The sequence below is a fragment of the Rhincodon typus genome, chromosome 1 (genome assembly GCF_021869965.1).
Source record: "Rhincodon typus isolate 14 chromosome 1, sRhiTyp1.1, whole genome shotgun sequence".
Classification (NCBI taxonomy): domain Eukaryota; kingdom Metazoa; phylum Chordata; class Chondrichthyes; order Orectolobiformes; family Rhincodontidae; genus Rhincodon; species Rhincodon typus.
The window spans coordinates 123,648,482-123,669,790 of record NC_063332.1 but is presented as its reverse complement, the minus strand read 5'-3'; the positions used below and the strand labels follow the sequence as shown (position 1 = coordinate 123,669,790).

The 21,309-nt window shown below is 40.4% G+C and overlaps 1 long non-coding RNA gene across 1 annotated transcript in view; it reads right to left on the bottom strand.

Annotated features, from left to right (window-relative positions):
* The window catches only part of LOC125484420, a 50,461-nt gene that overhangs the window by 1,799 nt on the left and 27,353 nt on the right, over positions 1 to 21,309 (bottom strand). The window lies entirely within an intron of this gene.

Sequence of the window (21,309 nt, the reverse complement as noted above, 5' to 3'; positions counted from 1 at the left end):
AAAGAAGTAGATTTTACTGAGTGTTTTAAGGGTGCAAAATAAAGTATAAAGGAAAATGATTAGGATACGAGAAGTGTAGGACTGAGTTACAAAAACAGAAAGTGGTAAAGCCATAAAGGAAACTATAACAAGAATGAATAAAGGGGAGGTGACAGCCTAGTGGTATTATTGCTAGACTGTTAATGCAGAGCCCCAGGAAATGTTCTGGGGACCTGGTTTGAATCTTGCCATGGCAGATGGTCAAATTTGACTTCAATAAAAACCTGGAATTAACAGTCTAATGATGACCACAAATCAATTCATGGAAAAACCCATCTGGTTTATTAATGTCCTTTAGGGAAGGAAATCTTCCATCCTTAGCTGGCCTGACCTACATGTGACTCCAGATCCACAGCAATGTGATTGAAACTGGGTATGGGTAATAAATGTTGGCCTAGCCAGAAATCCCCTCATCCTGTGAATGAATAAAAAAATGATGAGTCATTACTTAAATGGGAGACAATGAAGGTGAGCGAGTGGAACTTACCCAGTAGCAGTGAAATAACATCATATATTGACTCAAAATTTCTCCAACTCTCTTCATCTGTATTGGTCTTGAGGATATTTATTCCTTATGTTTCCTTCCTTGCCAATTTTATGAATGATTGTATTATTGAGTGGTAGCAACCTCCCTATGTAAGTACCCTCTTTGAACTACAATATACATGGGATCAAAACAATATAGCTCTTACGTTCATCAGGCTTTACCTTCAACTTATGCTTTCTGCCTTTTATTTTTCCCAGGGTTCCCTTACCACAGACTCCTACACCACCTGAGTCTTCGCTCAACCTTCTTTCACATACACTAACTATCCTAAACATTACGATTTCACCTACTGGTTTAAACACTGGAGTTCACGCATCATACAAACGCTCAAGCTGGGGTATCTGTAAGTCATCTGATGGGCCCTTTCACTCAGTCTGCTGTTACTCCTCCCAGAGTCCATATTTTCATTTCTGTAACATTTTGACATAATGGCCAATCACACTTTTTATTTTGATTGTAATTCTTTTTACATCCCTTTCACAAATACTACTTTCAATATTTTAAAGTCAACTTCACTATGGATTTTGTGTTCCTGTCTCATCGTTTAAACAATGTTTTCATGTTCTTACAAGCCACACTAATCCTTTCGTTAAATAGGTGTAATGTCCGAGACTTGTTCTTCAGTGCATGTTTTTGTACTGTCTCTTGTTTGTTACCTCCGAGATAACATTCACTTTTTCACACTTACATTACTATTCCAAGACCATGTCATGCATTCTTAACTCACATATGATTTATCAAATAATCTGAGGTTTTGCTTGTCTCTCCACATATAGTCCCAATGCCTCGGGTAGTGGCTTGATCACCAATTCAAACTTTATTAAAAAGAAAGACAAGGACACAAACATCACCAAGGGAAAGCTGTCAGTTTGGTGTTCTCATCTAAGGATCCTTTTGACTAAAATGCATTTTAACCTCGATTTGCCATTTCCACCCCAGTTATTCTAATTTTTTTGCCTTCTGCCAGCAGTCTCCACCCTTAATTACGTCATCTTGTCCAATTTTGCAATTTAACTATTACCACCATATCTAATTCCAGAGATCTGTAGAGATTTGTAGTCCATGGAACATGATCTTATAATATTTTAAAACAGAAGTCAAACATTTCTGTTTGATTCAGGCATAACATACTTTGTTCTTTCTCTCAGACAATGCATTTTTTTTAAAGTTACTTCATAACTCATTCTAGATATTTGTCATATTTCTATGTAAATTTGTCCAAATTCAAAATTGTGCTTACTCCCTTAAAGTCACCATCCATTTTCTAAATGCATTGAAACCATGAGACTGCGTGCATGCACTTTATCATTTCCCAGAAACCTTTTAAATTTTCAGGTAACTATTCCATTTAAATGTTTTAGAATACCAGGTCACATGAGTTTTAATATAGTTTTTGCCATGATATGCTTAAGCATACCCAGGCTCAGTAGTTTCAAGATTCCTGATACTCAGTACAATTAACATTTCCACAGTACTTGCCCAACACTGAAATGTGTTATTGATGAAGGGTTTAGGGTGCCTCATCCATCATTTTGTTGCGATGTTGAAATTCTGTAAACGGATTCAGCCTTCAGTGTCTCCAATTTCCAAAAAAAAAACAAACAAGCTCCATTCCACATCAAGCAGAATGGGTTAATTCGTATTAATCTACGGATTCACAAAAAGGGGGTGGGGTGTAAACTCCTGCACATAATTATGTCGTCTCTCCTCCTCCCTGAAGGAAGGAAAAGCCCACCCCTTTGTTAAGTTTGCCTTTCTGAAACTCTTCACACACAGGGAGTTGCAATTTCAACATTCCAATGACCCTATCACTTGGATATTAACAATGAATCAATCTTATCATCAGGAAGTAAAGGTTCACTCGTGTTAAAACAGTATTTGGAAGTTCACTCTGCCAGAAAGTGATATGAAAATGAACATAGTAATTTCTAGGATTGAATTCTACCCATGTCCATAAACAACACGGAACCAATTCCAAAACCACTGATGGTTTCTTAAAAGGTCATCACATTAACAATACATGTCCCGCACTGATACAGGCACACAGCACACTTTGAAAGCACCATACATACCCAAAATGCAAACTAAAACTTCAAAGTATCCCCAGATCTCGAGCTCCAGAGAACAAAAAGACACAAATTATACAAGTCAACGTTTCACAACCAACAAACAAAGGTGCATTCAAACCAAACCACAAAGAGTTAACACTTCTACAAGGTTCAGTGCACTTGCACAGCACGGAAACCTGGCCTCCAGTTCTCTCTTCCTCCAGTTATAACTGTCCCACATCCTTTCGGGGGTCCTAATTGTGCTAACATATTAGTTACAGACTTGAATCCAGAGTCTGCAGCATTCCACCCTGGAATACAGAAGGTCTCCGGAGCATCAGGTTGCTTTTTCCTTCTCTTAAATATTTTCCCGAATCCCATCCTCGTTGCCAAAAATGTCTTGGATCACAGAATGTATCCAAGCGGTTCTTTTCAAATACGGTTAAATGTAGTCAAGAGAAGCCTCGACAACAGCAATTTGCTTAAATAAGAACATTTACTCAGTAATAATAAAAGACAAAAAAGAAAGGAATATTCATTAAGTAAATAAAAAGAATGAAAAAGAGTGGAAGAAAACAATAAGCCTCATGCCCTTCTGCCTGTCAGGAACCCCTCGATAGATGGCTGGTCTGGAGGTTGAGGTTGTTTCCTGGCACCGTTTGTGATCCTGGTCCAGAGTGAAGTCCAGCCACTTGGATAAAAAAAAAAATTGTCTCTTATACAGTGTAACAAACAGCAAGGCACAGAAAATAACTACAGAAAAAGGTGTTGATTGTGCTGGCTTCGGCGTTACAGAAATGTTCACAGGGCTCATTCAATGGCATGCAGCTGTTGAATATCATCAACAAGTTTCAGCCCATCTCTTTGCATCTTGATAGAAATTGTCCCGTTGGGCAGACGCAGCATGGGTTCATGAGGGGCAGGTCATGCTTGACAAATCTTATGGAATTCTATGAAGACATTACGAGTGAGGTGGACAATGGGGACCCAGTGGATGTGGTGTACCTAGATTTCCAAAAGGCCTTCGAGAAGGTGCCGCACAAGAGGCTACTGCATAAGATAAGGATGCATGGCATTAAGGGTAAAGTATTAGCATGGAGAGAGGATTGGTTGACTAACAGGAAGCAAAGAGTGGGGATAAATGAGTGCTATTCTAGCTGGCAGTCAGCGACTAGTGGTGTGCCTCAGGGATCGGTGTTGGGACCGCAATTATTTACTATTTATATCGATGATTTGGAGTTGGGGACCACGTGTAGGGTGTCAAAGTTTGCAGATGACACTAAGATGAGTGGCAAAGCAAAGTGTGCAGAGGACTGTGAAACTTTGCAGAGGAACATAGATACATTGAGTGAGTGGGCAAAGGTCTGGCAGATGGAATACAATGTAAATAAATGTGAAGTCATACATTTTGGTAGGAGTAATAGTAAAAAGGATTATTACTTGAATGGTAAAAAGTTGCAGCATGCTGCTATGCAAAGGGACCTGGGTGTCCTTGTGCATGAATCACAGAAGGTAGGTCTGCAGCTACAACAAGTAATTAGGAAGGCAAATGGAATTTTGTCCTTCATTGCTAAAGGGATTGAAATAAAAAGCAGAGAGGTTATGTTGCAGCTGTACAAGGTGCTGGTGAGGCCACACCTGGAGTACTGTGTGCAGTTTTGGTCTCCTGACTTGAGAAAGGATGTACTGGCACTGGAGGGGGTGCAAAGGAGGTTCACTAGGTTGATTCCGGAGTTGAGGGGGTTGGCTTATGAGGACAGACGGAGTAGATAGGGATTATATTCATTGGAATTCAGAAGATTGAGGGGGGGATCTTATAGAAACGTATAAAATTATGAAGGGAATAGATAAGATAGAAGTAGAGAGGATGTTTCCACTGGCAGGTGAAGCTAGGACAAGAGGGCATAGCCTCAAGATTAGAGGAAGCAGATTTAGGACTGAACTGAGAAGGAATTTCTTCACCCAGAGGGTTGTTAATCTATGGAATTCCTTGCCCAGTGAAGTAGTTGACGCTACTTCAGTAAATGTTTTTAAAAAAAAGGTAGATTTTTTTTGAACAATAAAGGAATTAAGGGATACGGTGAGAACGCGGGTAAGTGGATCTGAGTCCACAAAAGGATCAGCCATGATCTTATTGAATGGCAGAGCAGGGCCAGACAGCCTACTCCTGCTCCTAGTTCTTATGTTCTTATGCAGTGCTTCACTCAAATGTCACTCATGATAGGGACAATCAACTGTTGTGAACATCGCAATCAAATATAAACCTATTTCCATCAAGACCTTCACATCTAAAAAATGACCCTTCTGTAATTTATTTTCCATGGCCAAATAGGATTGAGGCCAATTTCAATTTCATCGAATACCATAGTTCTACTGTTATAGTGCAGCTCACTTACACATCACTTTGAGCAGCTAAACTACCAGAGGAGTTGATTTGACTCAAAACATGAACTCTGCTTTATCTTTCCATAGTTGCAGTCAGACCTGCTGAGTTTCTCCAGCATTCACTGCATTTCTCTGCTCTCTCTAGCTTCATTTAAGACTTGTGTATTTTGTTCTGCTGGAACCATTGCATCTATCTCTTCAATCAATCAGCGAGAAGGTTTTCAAAGATTTACTTTTACATTCTTCTCTAAATCAGTTTGGAAACAGTTTATGATACCTAGGATGCAGTTCTTTGAAAAAAAGCCAAATATTCTATTAAGTCTTAGATTGAACAATCTTAGACTGGAACATGTTATACAATACAAATCCCTTTCACTCCCTTGAAATATGAGTAACTTAAATGAATTGACAAAAAGGTTCACATTATTTTAACATCTACATTGCTTTTCACATCAACATAGTCATTTTCTTGCATTTTTCCTTCGCTTTGGGACAGACCTCCCTGCTCGTGACAATTTGACAAGTCTCACAAAGCTGACAATTAATTAATGTGTTTATTTATTTTACAGATGTTCCTTCCTTAACTTTCCACTGAGGTTATTTCAAGCATTAGACTATAACTCAAATACTAGACAAAGTTTTTATTCATATTGTCTGAATCAGCTAGAGATAATCACTTCATATCCATAACTGTCTGCGAATTTCTGAATTGTAAAGTATTATAGATGTTTATTTTCGTCAGCTGTAAGATTATAATCATTAATATACAGACTGGACCTTGCAGTACTTGTTAGCATTGTAATATCTTTCGAAAATCACAATGAAGTAATATTGTTACTCTGTTGTTATAGAAGCCTTGGTTGAATGAAATATAAAACTTAGAGAGTTTATATCTTCATTTTTAGAAGAGCACGTTTTCCACAAAAAGTACTCTGTATTAAATCACATATTATTGTAGACTGAAGTCATAATAACAACACTTTATTTTGTTATGATTTTAGGTGAACAAATGTAGATTAATATTTGTATGAAGAAGGAAATGCAACCATTTCATATTTTCTCTTTAAATTTGAGAAGAATGAGAGATAGTCAGTGATCTCCTCTGATCTCACAATTCCAGTAGGACTCTGCTTGAAGGAAATGTGAATCAGGGAATCATACTTCCATGTTGTCATCCTTTCTTTGATCTTTGGATTCTTTCTGAGTACTGGCAACCCATTTAACAACTCTGCCAGTCCTTATTTCCTTTCAAGTCAATAGAAATAAAATTAGAGAGAAGTGTGAAATAGGCACTGTTTCAGCATCACCCATATTATACTAACAGAAAAAGTCAAGATCTATCTGTTTTTTGTCCCAGGCTGCAATTTGGACATTTCTGGTTTAAGTGAACAATCATTACGTAGGCTCAATGAATATGACGAGACAATTATAAATATTGGAAGAACCTGAAACTACAATAACAATCTCTGCTGAGTTAAGTATACAAGTATAGACAAATGACAAATGAGAAAAAAATCAAAGTTGCAACTTTTTTAGAAAATATATTGCACTGTTTCCTCTTTTGTGTAATGTTACATCTTGGACATTTGTTGACATAATAGATTGGCACATTGTTGCTTCACCTCTGGAAATGTAAATTACATCCACAGCCAGAACTTTCAGAATGATTTTTGTTCTCTCTGTCAAGTATTGAGGTCCAATGTGAAATAAACAGAGGTAATTTCCATCCAGTTCTAATGGCGTATCTATTAAAATACCCATGATTCATCTGAAATTGGCAATAATTTTGGGAATTACATTGAGAGAGCCAGGAAGATAGCTGATGTTGGACATAAAAAAGGAAACATTCATGTGGACGCTGTGTGGTGGTCTTCTGAGCTCTGATAATCATTAGATACCTGTCAATGTTGGGAAAATACTGACCAACTTCTGATACTGAATGGGCCTGTCAATTTTTATTTCAACAGAATTCCTGGTTTTTCTAAAAATCACACTTCCCACTCCCTTAAGGTTACTTTCAGCTCCCTGAAACACACATTCCTTAACTTTAAGTCACACTGCACCAGTTCCTTAGAAGTCCCAGTCCTTAACTCCTTTTAATGTCCCTCTCTCTAACTAAACCCTATATTGCTCCAACAGTTTCACAAGTTTGAAATAGAAGAAAAAATAAATTATAATCAATGAAAAATTGATTAAAGTGAAAAGTTGAAGATAATGTTATAAAGTGGAAATAAAAGTCAGAAAGGAGAGTAAAGCAGAAGACAGATTAAAATTATTGAGTAGATGGGCAAAATAAAAGGAGGTGACAGACAAAATTAAGGATCCAGAAACAAAAATGGAGAAAGGATCCCATAAAACAAAACATGTAAAAGAAATACAAGCACAGGGGAGCAAACAAAAGTGACAAATGAGAATAGAGAGAGAAATTGAAAAAAAATAAAAATGGGAAATGGAAAATAGCTCCATAAGACTTCGAGTAGTCATGGAAAAGGACAACAGTGGCCCTCAGGTGAGGGTGTTTAATTGGGCAAGGGCCAATTACATCCAAATTAGACAAGAACTGGGGAATGTGGATTGGGAGCAGTTATTTGAGGGCAAATCTACTCTAGTTATGTGGGAGGCTTTTAAGACCAGTTGATTAAAATGCAGGACATGCATGTCCCTGCAAAACTGAAGGATAGGAATGGCAGGATCCAGGAACCATGGATGACAAGGGAAATTGTAAACTTAGTCAAAAGGAAAAAGAAAGCATACCATAGGTCTAGGCAGCTACAAATTAACAAAGCCCTTAAGGAATAGAGAGAAATTAGGAAGGAACTTAAATGCAGAATTAGGAAGACTAAAACGGGCCATGAAATGTCTTTAGCAAACAGGGTCAAGGAAAATTCCAAAGCTTTTCATGCATATATTATAAGAACGAGGGTAGGAAGGGAAAGAGTAGGCTCCTCAAGGACACAGGAGGGAAGTTATGCGTGGAGCCACAGGAAGTGGGGGAGATCCTTAATGAGTACTTTGTATCAGTATTTACTGAGGAGAAGGACATGCCTGATTATTGAGGTCAGGGATGAGTGTGTGAATACTCAAGAGAATGTATTTACATTGAAGGAGGACATCTTGGGAATCTTAAATTACATTAATGTAGACAAGCCCCCAGGGCCAGATGGGATCTATCCTAGGTTGCTGCGAGAGGCAAGGGAAGAAATAGCTGGGGCATTAGCAGATATCTTCACATCCTCTTTGACCTCAGGCAAGATTCCAGAGGACTGGAGATTAGCCAACATTATTCCCTTGTTTAAGAAAGGAAGCAGGGATAATCCAGGAAATTATAGGACGGTGAGCCTGACATCGGTGGTGGGGAAGCTCTTGGAGAAGATACCGAGGGGCAGGATAAATGCACATTTGGGAGAAAATGGACTAATTAGTGACAGGCAGCATGGTTTTGTATGGGAAGGTTATGTCTCATGAACCTGATCAAAGTTTTTGAAGAGATGACAAAGATAATTGATGAGGGAAGAGCTGTGGATGTAGTTTATATGGACTTTAGTAAGGCATTTGATGAAGTACCACAAGGCAGATTGGTACAAAAACTAAAATCACATGGGATTCGGGGTGGGCTGGCTAGATGGATACAAAACTGGCTTGGTCATAGAAGACAGAGGGTAGCGGTGGAAGGGTATTTTTCAGAATGGAGACCGGTAACTAGTGGTGTTCCACAGGGATCAGTCTTGGGTCCTCTGCTGTTTGAGGTATATATACGTGAGCTGGAGGAAAATGTGGGTGGTCTGATTAGTAAGTTTGCAGATGACATGAAGATTGGCGGAGATGCTGAAAGTGCTGATGACTGTGAAAAGATATAACAGGATATAAATAGATTGATGACTTGGGCACAGAACTGGCAGATAGAGTTTAATCCAGGCAAATGCAAGGTCACGTGTTTTGGAAGATAAAATTTAGGTGTGAATTATACTGTAAGTGACAGAACCCTTAGGAATATTAACATATAGATGGATCTGGGCATGCAGGTTCACAGTTCCCTAAAAGTAGCAACACAGGTGGCCAAAATGATTAAGAAGGCACATGGCATGCTTGCCTTTATCAGCCGGGACATGGAGTACAGGAGTCGGCAAACCATGTTGCAGCTATACAAAACCCTTGTTCGGCTGCATTTGGAGTATTGTGTGCAGTTTTGGTCACCACACTACCAGAAGGACATGGAAGCTTTGGACAGCGTGCAGAGAAGGTTCACCAGGATGTTGCCTGGTCTCGAGGGCACTGGCTATGAGGAAAGGTTAAAAAGACTAGAAATGTTTTCGCTGGAAAAATGGCAGCTGAGAGGAGACCTGATGGAGGTCTACAAAATTATGAGAGGCATAGATAGGGTAGATAGTCAGAGGCTTTTTCCCAGGGTTGAAGTTTCAATTACAAGGGGGTACAGGTTCAAGGTGAGAGGGGAAATGTTTAAGGGAGATGTGTGAGGAAAGTTTTTCACACAGACTGGTAGCAGCCTGGAATGCACTGCCAGAGGAGGTGGTAGAAGTGGGCACGTTGGTAACATTTAAGAGGCATCTAGATGGTTACATGAATAGGGAGGGAATAGAGGGATACGGATAGAATAAGACCAGAAGGTTTGATTTTTTTTTTAAAAGTTTAGTCAGGGCATGATGATCAGCACAGGCCTGGAAGGCTGAAGGGCCTTTTCCTGTGCTGTACTTGTCTTTTGTTTTGTTTTTGGAAAGAGGTATTCCTTTTCAGACTAACCACTATAAAGTGCACTTACTGGAAGGCTGGCACAGAGCAGTGAAATGGAAACTTACTTTCAAGAATAGCAATTGCATTGAATTAGTGAATGCAGGTGAAGGGGGAGGGTGTGGGGTTCATTGGGCATTTTATGTGGCTGTCATCATTTTGTCTATAATTACACAGATTTATCTGAGTTTTGGCATTTCAGTGGCATAGAATTAAAGAAATTTGCTGTATTGATGCTGGAAATGAACTGTACCAAAAATGGAGGTAAACATGCTTCAAGAACCATGGAAATAATATTGCCCGACCTGAGCGTAAATACTTAGTCTGGATTGGAGGTTCCATCCTGGCTTCCCTTGCACCTTCTAGCAGATGTGGATTAGCAAACAAGAATATGGTGTAACTGGACCATCCATTGTCCACTGCAAATGCTTCTAGGCAGACTGTAACTGTCATGATGATTGCACAAGATGAATTGGCATGGCTTTAGTGCTTGTGTCAGGAATGAAAACTGGAACAGTGAAGATGTTGGTGGTATTATCTGGCGACAAGCATCCCCAGAAGTTCTACAATTCAGTCCTTGTATGCATTGCACATTTAATCATCACAAAATATTAATGTAAAGAATTGCATTGTCTAAAGTTATTAAAGCTCTGTGAAGGCTGCCCAAAAAGTGGGAGCAAATACGTAACTGTGTAATATTGGTTATATGTAAATTATGTAACCAAAAACTATCATGTTTTGTACTTATTTCTTTAAATTTTCAGTCCTTTTTGATTTTGGTACGCTAAAAGCTTTACCTTAATAGAAGCACAAGTGAGGTTTACATCCCCTGGGTATGAAATGGACAGTTAAACTTGGGTGATGCCAGTTTGTTGGACCTATGCTGACTAATAAGGTGCCATAGTTAAATGAAAAAAAAAACATGCTTCATTCCCAACATATAAGTCCATCTTCTAACAAATATATATTTTAGCACTAGTACAAAAATCGAGCCTGAAAATAGAATAAACGCTCACATCCATTGTCATCAAACTGTCATTTTTTAGATTAAAACCAGCTACTAACAATAGAACAAAAGCTCACAAAGTCACTTAAATACAAATACTGCGCTGAATCCTATATATTTTTGGCTAAATGTGTGTTGCGTTCAGTTTTTTGGTAGAATTCTTCCTTTGATGCCCAGTTAGATTTCTCACCATATCTTAACAAACTCACCTCATTAACTACTTCTGATGCTCCTACGATATCTCCAACATGTGACTGCAGTCCTAGCTTACTATGTACCTTTCTTGGAATAATTTGTCACTCAGCAGATACCCAGGATCTGGAAATGCAGAGGTCTCTTGTACCCAGGCCATATTTAAAAAGTTGCTGTGTCTCCAGACGTTGACCCTTGCCAGTAGTGCAATGGCAGAGTAGCAACAAAGCCATACTTGTCACAGCACATAGCACTTCCTTGCACGTACAGCCCCATTCTCCCACCCTTGTTACTGTTTAACCATCACTCCACATACTTTACCTATTCAGAGCTTCATCCCATCTAAACACCCTCTCCACATCACCAATACCCCACTGCCCAAGATAGTCAGCAGCCTGTTATTATCACATACAGACAACCAGTTGGACAATTCCAAATTTTATTTACAGCCCTCAAAGTGAACAAACAAAATGAATAGAGGCTTTAGTTCATCCCCACAATACAAACCAAATAATGGTTTTATGATCAATAGCTAATGTGTAGTCCATGATGGTCTGTTACACCCAGCTCCCATCTATTGGAACTGGGTGTCAATCAGGTCCTGCCTGGTTTGTAGTGCCTAGCAGAACTGAGCTCTTGTCATAGACAAGGAGAACTTCCTCTTTGCCAATGTCCTTGTCTTTGTCCTCCTCCGAGATCTATTCCTGCTCACTAGTTCCTCAGCATCCAGGACATTGCCTCATTGCCAACTCTAATTATGCAGAACAGAGCATCCCAGGTGGAGGTGGACTATACCTGAGGCACCGTCCAGACTGGTCCAAGCATCAGAACTGCATCTTCATGAACCCTCTATTCTGCTCCAAAATGGCCCTGGTAAAGGATAGGCGGCATCATACCTCTGCTCCTGATCAGTCAGGGGCTTGTACAATAGTATCATGAAACATGGTTGCAGTGGCTAGCTCTTGCTCTGGAGTAACCAGCATTGTAAGGCACCTGGATCCTCAAATGCATCAGGTACATGAGAATGCTCCAAGATGTAGGAGTTGTGGCAGCTGCCATGGTAGCAGGCATACACCTCCAGGAAATGGTAACTGTGACTATTAATCAAGTGGAAGCTCTTTGTTGTGATGAATTCGCCAGCATTGTGATATGTCCTTCTCAGTGCCATGTGTGTGCTATCGATGGCACCCTGCTTTGGGGGAGGCTAGCTATGTTTCAGAAACCTACTGCCTGGGCTGCAGCACCGAGATCATTATGAGGGAACAGAATGAACTAGTATGGTCTTGCACAGATTTCATTGGTCACTGTCCTGATGCATTTGTAGGAGCATGACTGAGAGATCCCACACTGGTCACCCGTCACTCCCTGGAAGGAGCCAGTTACATAAAATTTCAAAGCTGCTATCGCCTTCACAGCCCTCAGGAGAGGATGGCCCCTCACACCTGCAGATCTCAAGTCCCACTCCAGCATCTGGCAGTTTTAGCACAGTGTCCTAGGTCAGATATGACCTGCATTGGCACTGCCCCTCACTATTCCCCAGAATATGGAAGTTGGGCCTCATGCAAAGCCTATGCGTGCTGAGGGACCCTACGGCTGCGGCCTCTCCCTCAGCTAGTTACACCTGCTTGCTAATGCTCCTGCGCTTGTCCTGGCCCCTGTTCTTTGTACATATTTCTTTCCCCTCTTAGGAATACAGCACAGTGACCAGCATCCCACCAGTGGCAAGGTGTAAGATCTTGGTGGAACTGACCTAAATTTGGAACACGGAGTGGAAGAGGTTTTTAGGCCTCCAAACAGCAAGTAATGGTATTGCCTGCAGATGAGGGCTAGACACGTTTCTCCACACAGTGAGCTATGCTGCACCCCAATGGCAAGGGCCCTGTTTCCATCAATCACTCAGCTCTACCCTTAGTTAGTGTACCAATTGGGGAAGGAACTGTGCTGGACAGTAAATAACACATTACATCAAAACAGAGTGCCTGCTGCATTCTGACCTCTTCTCATTCCAAACTCACAGCAATAATACAACTTTCCATTTACTCAGTGCAGACCATTGTGAAAGGTATATGACAAGTCATGGAGCAATGGTCTGTGCCTTCCACAGCACCTTTGGAAGTTGCACAACTAATGGTTTGGCTTTGACCAGTAATTGCCTCTTTTCAAAAGTCATTGATATTTCAATATTTAAATGAGCAAACACCAGTTGCATGGTACAAGTCAGCATTTGACTCCCAAGCACCTTCACTTTGCAAGGTATTGCAACTGGATGTTGAAATTATTACAAACTAAATGTAGCTGGGACTGACAAATGGCTGCTTCATGCATTTGGCCCTTCAATGCCTTTGTGTCTAACACATGTGGATCTCACGCTTTCGCCTGTCAAACTGACATGACTCCACCCACCCACGGCATTTTCCCAGCCATTTTCTAGTCTTATTTCACATCCAGAGAATGGCAAGTGAATGGCTGGAAATGCAGTTTGCAGCAATACCATTAGCACTGGGCTCCATCTGATCATCTGGTAACTCCTCAAGGCTCTCCATGACACCTTTTGCCTCGCTTTACCCTGACAGTCCCTTTCCATCTTCCCCACCACGTGGACACACACTACATTGAACTTTGCCATCAACTGACCTCCCTGATCCTGAACCCTGACATTATAGCTTGATGATGCCTGTCCTGCTCCTCTATGCCTCCCTTGTGGAAATCGCTGCCATCAACTGCTCCCTGTACCCTACTTGATTGACTGTTGCCCACTCCCTGGACTGTATTCAGTCATATCTAGCCACCATGAGCAGCTGCCGGCAAGCCTTTGGACTGAGTCCATGACTGCTGGTGCCTCCTCACCAACAGCAGCACGCCCCCTTAACTGGACAGAGGACTGGCCCCCACCCAACATGTGACATGGTCATTTGATTGAATATTTGTGCAGTGTGTTTGCTTATCAGGCATACCACTGCTATGGAGGAAGAATTCCTAGAAAGTATTTGAGATGGTTTTCTGGGGTAAAGTGTTGAGGAACCAATCAGGTCACAGGCTGTTTTAGATCTGATATTATACATTGAGTTAATTAATAATCTTCTTGTAAAAGAGCCTTTAGGCAAAAGTGACCATAGTACGGTAGGAATTACCAGCCAGTTTTGAAAAGTACGGAGGTTACTCTGAAATTAGGCTTCTAAATCTAAACAAGGGCAATTAGGAAGCTAAGGGGAGGAAGTTGGCGATGGTGGACTCAAAATACATTCAAAAGTTGGACAGTAAACAGACAATGGCTAGTATTTAAAGAAATAATTTTCAAAAACATATATTCCTTTAAGACAAAAACATTCAACAGGAAAAGGGGCTAACAAGGCAAGTTAAAGGTGAGATTAAGATCAAATGAGGAAGCTAATAAAATGCCAAAAAAAAAGTGTAAGCCTGAGGATTGAATGAATTTAGAATTTAGCAAAGGATGATCAAAAAATGAAGGAAAAGAAAATATGAATTTAATCCAGCAAGAAATATTGAAAACAGCCTTAAAAGCTTCTATAGGTATGTAATGAACAAAAGATTAGCAAAGACAAATAAGGATCAATTAGAAGGAGATACCAAGGAATCTGTAGTGGGAAACGGAGAAATGGCAGAGAAGCAGAATAAGCATTGATTGTCGGTCTTCATAGGGGAAGATACAAGGAGTCTTTTTGAAATAATTGAGGTCCAAGAGTCCAGTGAGAGCATAGAATTGAAATAAATTAGTATTAGGTAGTAAAAAGGTAGTAATGAATAAATGAAGAAATGTTAACAAATTCCCAGAAGCCAATCATGTTTGCTCTGTACTATTGAAAGAAATGGTTCCAGAGATCGTGCATAGATTGGTAATCATCTTTCAAAATTCTATTAATTCTGCAATAGTATCTGTAGCTTGGAAGTAAAAGTATTAGAATTTATTACAAAGATGTGATGGCTGAACAGCCAGAAAATACTCGCCTGATTGGGCAGAGTCAATAATGAATTTTTGCACTTAAAAAAACTTAACTGTTTTTGAGCTGTTGCTAGTACAGTTGACAGCAAAGAACCAGTGCATGTGGTATATTTGGATTTTCATAAGACTTTTGGTAAAGTTCCAAATGGGATTTCAAATCAAAATTAATAGTGTAGGAGTAGGGGTAATAGACTAATGTGGATTGAGAATTGGTTAATAAGCTGAAAATTGAGAGAAAGAATCAATGGGTCATTCTCAGATATCAGTGTTTTGGACCCCAGCTATTCACAACCTATATCAATGATATTTTAAAAATTGTTTGCGTGATGTGGATGTCACTGGCTAGGCCAGCATTTATGGCCCAGGGGGCAGTTAAGAGTCAACCACATTGTCATGGATCTGTAGTCACAAATAGACCAGACCAGGTAAGGTCAGCAGATTTCCTCGGCTAAGTGACATTAATGAACCAGATATGTTTTTACACCATACAATTGTTAGATGATTGCCACTGATCAGCTTTTTATTCTAGACTTTTTTTTATTGAATTCAAATTTCAGAATTTGTTATGGCATTTGAATCCCCGTCCCCAGAATATTAACCTGGAGTTCTGGATCACTAGTTCAGTGCCATTATCACAATGCCACCACCACCTGTATTTGATTCTAGGGACAACTGTAATATTTATAAGTCTGTGGATGACACAAATCTTGGTAAGAATGAAAGTATGCTGGAGGATCCAATACAGTTTCAAGGGTTTTTAGACAAGCTGAGTGAATGGGCAAGAGCACTGCAGATGAAATATAACATGAATAAATGTCAGGTTATACACTTTGGTAAGAGGAATGGAGGTGCAGAAGATTGCTTAAGTGCTGAGATTGGAAAGTGTTGATGTCAAAAAGGACATATGTATCCTTTCATTGAAAGTTAACAAACAGGTGCCAAAAGCAATTCAAAAGACAAACAGTAAGTTAACTTTTAACTCAAGAGAATTTAAGTAGAGGTGCAAAGAAGTCTTGCTTTAGTTGTAGATAATACTGTTGAAACCACTCCTAGAGTACTGAGTGCAGTTCTGGTTTCCTTGCCTAAAGAAGGATATCCTTTGCAGTAGAGGGAGTGGTTTATCAGACTGATTTCTGGCATGGTGCAGCTGTCCAATGAGAAGGCTCGGCCTGTATCCCCAGAGTTTAAAGGAATGGGAAGTGATCCCATAGAAACTTGTAAAGGGCTAGACAAGTTAAATGCAGAAAGGATGTTTCCTCTGGCTGTGAAATCTAGCACAACAGAACATAATTTTCAGATAAAAGGCATGTCATTTAGGATAGAGAAGAGGAGGAACTTCTTCACTTAGGTGGTGAATCTTTAGAATTCTCTACCCCAAAGGTGGGGGAATCTCACTCATCGAGTAAGTACAAGATAGAGTTTGATAGATTTCTAGTAACTAATGACATCACAGGTTATGGAGACACCATTGGAATATGGCTTTGAGTTTGTAGATCAGTTAAACAAGAGGTGACACAGGTAAGCAACACCGAATTACTTCATCACATTTGTTAAGTTCCAAATTTGCCAGAGAAAGATGGTACAGGATGAATCCAGTAATGAGCCAGTAAAAAGTCAAAGGGCATCCTTTAAAATTGCAGCTTAGGAATAATTATAAGAAATTATTAACATAACTAATGTGAATTAATTGGAATACAAAGATACTTTGTGTGCATTATTAAATAGAAATAATTGATACAAATATATGTTGAACAGTACCGAACACTTTTGCAGTAGCCTAACGAATCATCACCAATCAATGCCTTTAGAAATAGAAATCTAAAAGAAGTCTGAAGGAAGAACAGATTGTGTTTCTGTCTATGCAAGGTAAATTTTGAGAATACGTCTGAGTCAGCAATCAAATGGGGTAACAAGCTCCATGGGATAATGGCAGTGCTGAACATAAAACATTCTGTGAGCTGTTTAGTACATAAAGAATAGGTTAATGGAGATTTTGTTAACAATAATGATGCAGCATTTGCAATTCAGCAGGGGTTCTGACACCTACTCTGGCCCTCTGCCACAGTAAATACGTATGCAACTGCAACCAACTGAATGTTCCTGCCAAGATGGAATAACAGACTTTTAAAATGCTGAGCAGATAATTTATTACTGAACTCAGAGAGTAAGGACTTGCTGACTGATCAATTTGTTGGCTAATAATAAGTTTTATTTGACTGCTCACAGAAATGCACCTTAAATGGAATACATTCCAGGGATCCATGTGATTATAGCAACTTCAGAATTTTACATTAGTCTTGGGAGATCAAGAAGAAAAAGGGAAACCTATCAACTTTTTTGTAGATACAAAGCATTTACACTTTGCCTATTAATCACACAGAGTTTTAAAATTCTGAGTCCCTTTTATGAATATTTACCAAGTCTGCTTAAAGAATTGGCTTGTATACCAATCCCCAATAAATGTCAACTAATTAAATGCAGGTTCTATTATCTTATTCAGTTGAGAATAATAAACTCCATCTTTACACAAGCCTGTTGAAAATAGTGACAAATTTGTATTTTAAAATCTATGATGTTGCTGTCTTTGACTTTGGGATCTACCTGTGTGGATTCAGATGTTAGAAGCACAGTGGATAAAGCATCATCTCTTTCACCTTTTAACTTTGTTTCCAATAAATCACGTGATAAATCCTGCTTCAATCCAATAATGTTCAAACAGTCCCATTTTCCAGTTTCACAGTTCATACATATATAAGAATGGGAAGTGAGACAGATGAGGCCATAGCTGCCACAGTACTGTGAAGTCATTTTGGAATCCTGTCATGCAGAGTAGCAATTTTTAAAATTTGAATGTATTTGATTACTGACAGGTTCTTATCTGTGTTAAAGTTGGCCCAGCATAAGCCCATCTCTGAAAGGTAGGAAGGGCTTGCTCTCTGGCTCCACTTCTCATGTGACTATGGCATATAGCAATTCTGCATCATTGGCAGTTGTACCTGCTGTTCTATGAGCAGAAGTGCAGTTAAGGGTCTGATCTCTCAACATAGTCTTCGGTCATAAAACCTCTAAATCCAACAAGTCTCTGAAAGCATAAAACAAGTGTGTTTGGTGCTGGCATATCAAGACACCTTGCACACCACAGCACTGTTACACTCCTACACAGTTCATGGCACAATGGATCCCTGAATCATGGTCACTCAGTCATGCTAGTATGTAGACAGCTGCAGCAATGACACACTCCCCTTCCCCACCAGAGGATACAGAGCTTAGCACCTGTTGGTAGCACCTTTCTCACCGGTGTCAACCAAATATTCCATGGATTGTGAATGTCACACGAGGTGATCAGGCATAATGGATAATGTCCTTTGTTGCCATGCCAAACATTTCAAAAGAGAACATCCATGGGGAGGTAGGCATCAAGTACATCTCGATTCAGTAACCAGGACCTGAAGTTCCTGGTATAGTAGTGGCATGGGAGAATATCCTGTGCCAGTTGGTAACAAGCTCTCCTGCACCACCACAAACAAAACATGGTCGGAGATTGCATTGATTGTGAACATCTCAGATGAACATAGGTGCACCTGGATTCAGTACATTTCCACCACATCCAACTATGACCAAATATGGGAGATCTTCTGTAGAGCAGAAATGGCTTTTGAGGAATTCTAAAAGCCATGCCAGTGTGCCTAGGCTAAACAAGGCAGCAGCATATCAAAGAGGACTATGTTGACATGAGACATTCAAAAGGGAGATCAATTTGTGTCTACTGTCAGTCACCACATGGTACTCCTGCATGGACATAGGCTTCACATTAAATGTGTTTCACACACTTCCTCCTAATCTAGCAAAAAAAAAGGATGCATAATATCCGGGAGATAGGTCAGACTGGTCTTGGAACAATGGCCAAGCCCAATACTTGTCCTTCGGGAGAAGGTCATGCAGGAGATAATCCATGCACTCTATTATTAGAGCATCAGAGGCTATGAGGCTCTATTCCAAATGTATTATCTATAGATGCATCATATAATAACATGTTTTCATTGGTGGGGGTGCAAGTATTAATTCTGGGGAGTGGTGAAATGTCTGTAAATTCAAAGATAAATTCTCATTGCCACCTTTTGCATCTCCCAGGTCCCAGCAGCATATACCCAACCCCATGAGCTGGGTCATCCGTCTGACATCAGGAGGAGAACATGTTCGAGGATGGTGCGTCACATCAGACAAGCACACTACCCACTACTACAGACACTTACACATTTCGGGGTGGGTTCTTGTGTAATAGTTATTTGTTTAAGTCCTTTTATAGCACAAAAATCTTTTCAGGAAGCTGCTCTGAACTATAATCAGGAAGTAAAGCTAGGACCATTCTTGTCTTTAAGGCTCAATGTGTAAAGTAGTGAAGAAGCAGTCTGGCACATGTAATTTAATGTCCTGAGGTGGAATCATATAGAAGTCTGAGTGACTTGGGTTATGGTAAGATTTATGACAGAATCAGATGAGAAGCCTGCTGAGGCCTATTTCAATATCAGGAGCAACTTGCTGCATCTTTTATACATTTATCAAGTGGCAAGGTGAGTTTCTCACTAAAAAGTGGAAAAGTGCTATTTAAGGGGATGATAACTTGTTAAATGCATTATTAAAACAGCAACTCACCTCTTAAATATTCAGCGTCCTATCTTATGAAATGGACTGAATAGGCCAGATGGCAAGAATTCCCAACTTGAAAATCAGAGCATGCACCTGTCAACTTACTGCTGGTTACAAGGAGCCTCCATGTTGCTCTCACCTAAACAGCATCTCATGGCACGATGCATAGGCACCAGCTACCCACATCTCTTGTTTAAGGACAGTGATGTCTGACATTTCCCAACTCCTCACGACCATCAAAGCACCTCTCTGATCCATTTGCAGGCCACTTAGAAAGCATAGCAAGGTGCACCAGCAGCTAGCATTGCAAGTCTGCTGCAAAGACACCCAGTTCACAGCTTTCGACCAAGCTGCACCACAAGGCTTCTCACTGGCTTTCTTAGTGCTCACTCACTTCATGCCTACCTGCGTATTTGCCTTGCATCATCGCTGCCTTGACATGCCATGTTATGCCAATTAACGCAGTCAAACAGCCAGAAGCTTGCTTCGCTGTTCAGTGCACCTCAGTCAAGAGGGTATACATCTTGCTATATGACACTGTGCTACATTGCCATGTGCCAGCAGCTTATGCTGTAAACACACTTCATGTGCAACAAGCGAGCAGCTGTATCTCAAAAGCTCAGGGTAATCCCCATTGACGTCAATAAGCCAGGCATCAATAAGGGGGTCTTGGCGCACAATAAGTCAAAAGCAGACACTGATACCAGTCACGTGTCCAGTCGGAGGGTAGGGGTGTTCTCAGGCAGAGAGGCCAAACGTGGGTCATGGTCAGTCCTGTTGCTCCATTGCAGATGTGGTGTGGGGTGGGGTGGAGGGGTCAGTTAGTGCTAACGTGGTTGGGGTCACATACAGGCATCAGCCACAGTCTAGGCATTTCTTGTAACACTGTCTGGTTAGGTTGCTCAAGTCAGTCATAGGGTCTGCACGCAGAAAGGGGTAGCAGAGAGTAGTGTGAACCAATTATCCTGGTGAAGAGGAGGAGATCATTGACATTCTTACAGGTACTGTCAACTTGGGTACGACTTCATACCAGGCAGCCAGGGTCTGGCAGCATTGCCCTCCTTTGCCTATTTCGGGGGAGGGAACATCCCTTCTTTGAACCATCTCCTCCACCAGGGTCTTGAGTCTCTATCGGAGAATTGTGGCATTATCTTCCCCTTCTCCGTCACGTTGAGTCCATCCTTGATAGAGGAGAGCCGCGTCAGAACACGCAGCGCTTGTTTTGTGTTCAGTATCCTCTTAAATATGGCACAGGGATGCTGTTCTTTCCGCAGACGTCTGGTGAGTGGTGAGTTGTTCTAGGAACAGCATGTGGTGAGATGGGGATGGAATTGGATGTAAAGGAGGCTTCAAGGTCAGGTAGACTGTTAGTGGGGTGAGTTTGTCAGGAAACAGTGAGAAATCTCACTTCACCTTGTGGTGGGATTCCCTAAAAAAAAACCCGATGCCACTCACACTTAGTCTAAAAGAAACACAAGGTTCACCAGGACAGCTGTGTTGATCACCATGAATTAATCAGATACTAATTATTTGTACCCAATAAATTTATGAATCAAATATTTAAATTGTACTTCAAACAGCTTTAGTTTCAATTGCAATCAGTTTGGCTTACCTTTCCTTACATTGTCACGCCATATCTAACAGAAATCCGAGAATTCATTTGAAAAAGATTCTTCCCTTTGTTTCTGACTTTGTCAAACAGTCATACAGCACAGTAGTGGCCCTCCAGCCCATCAAG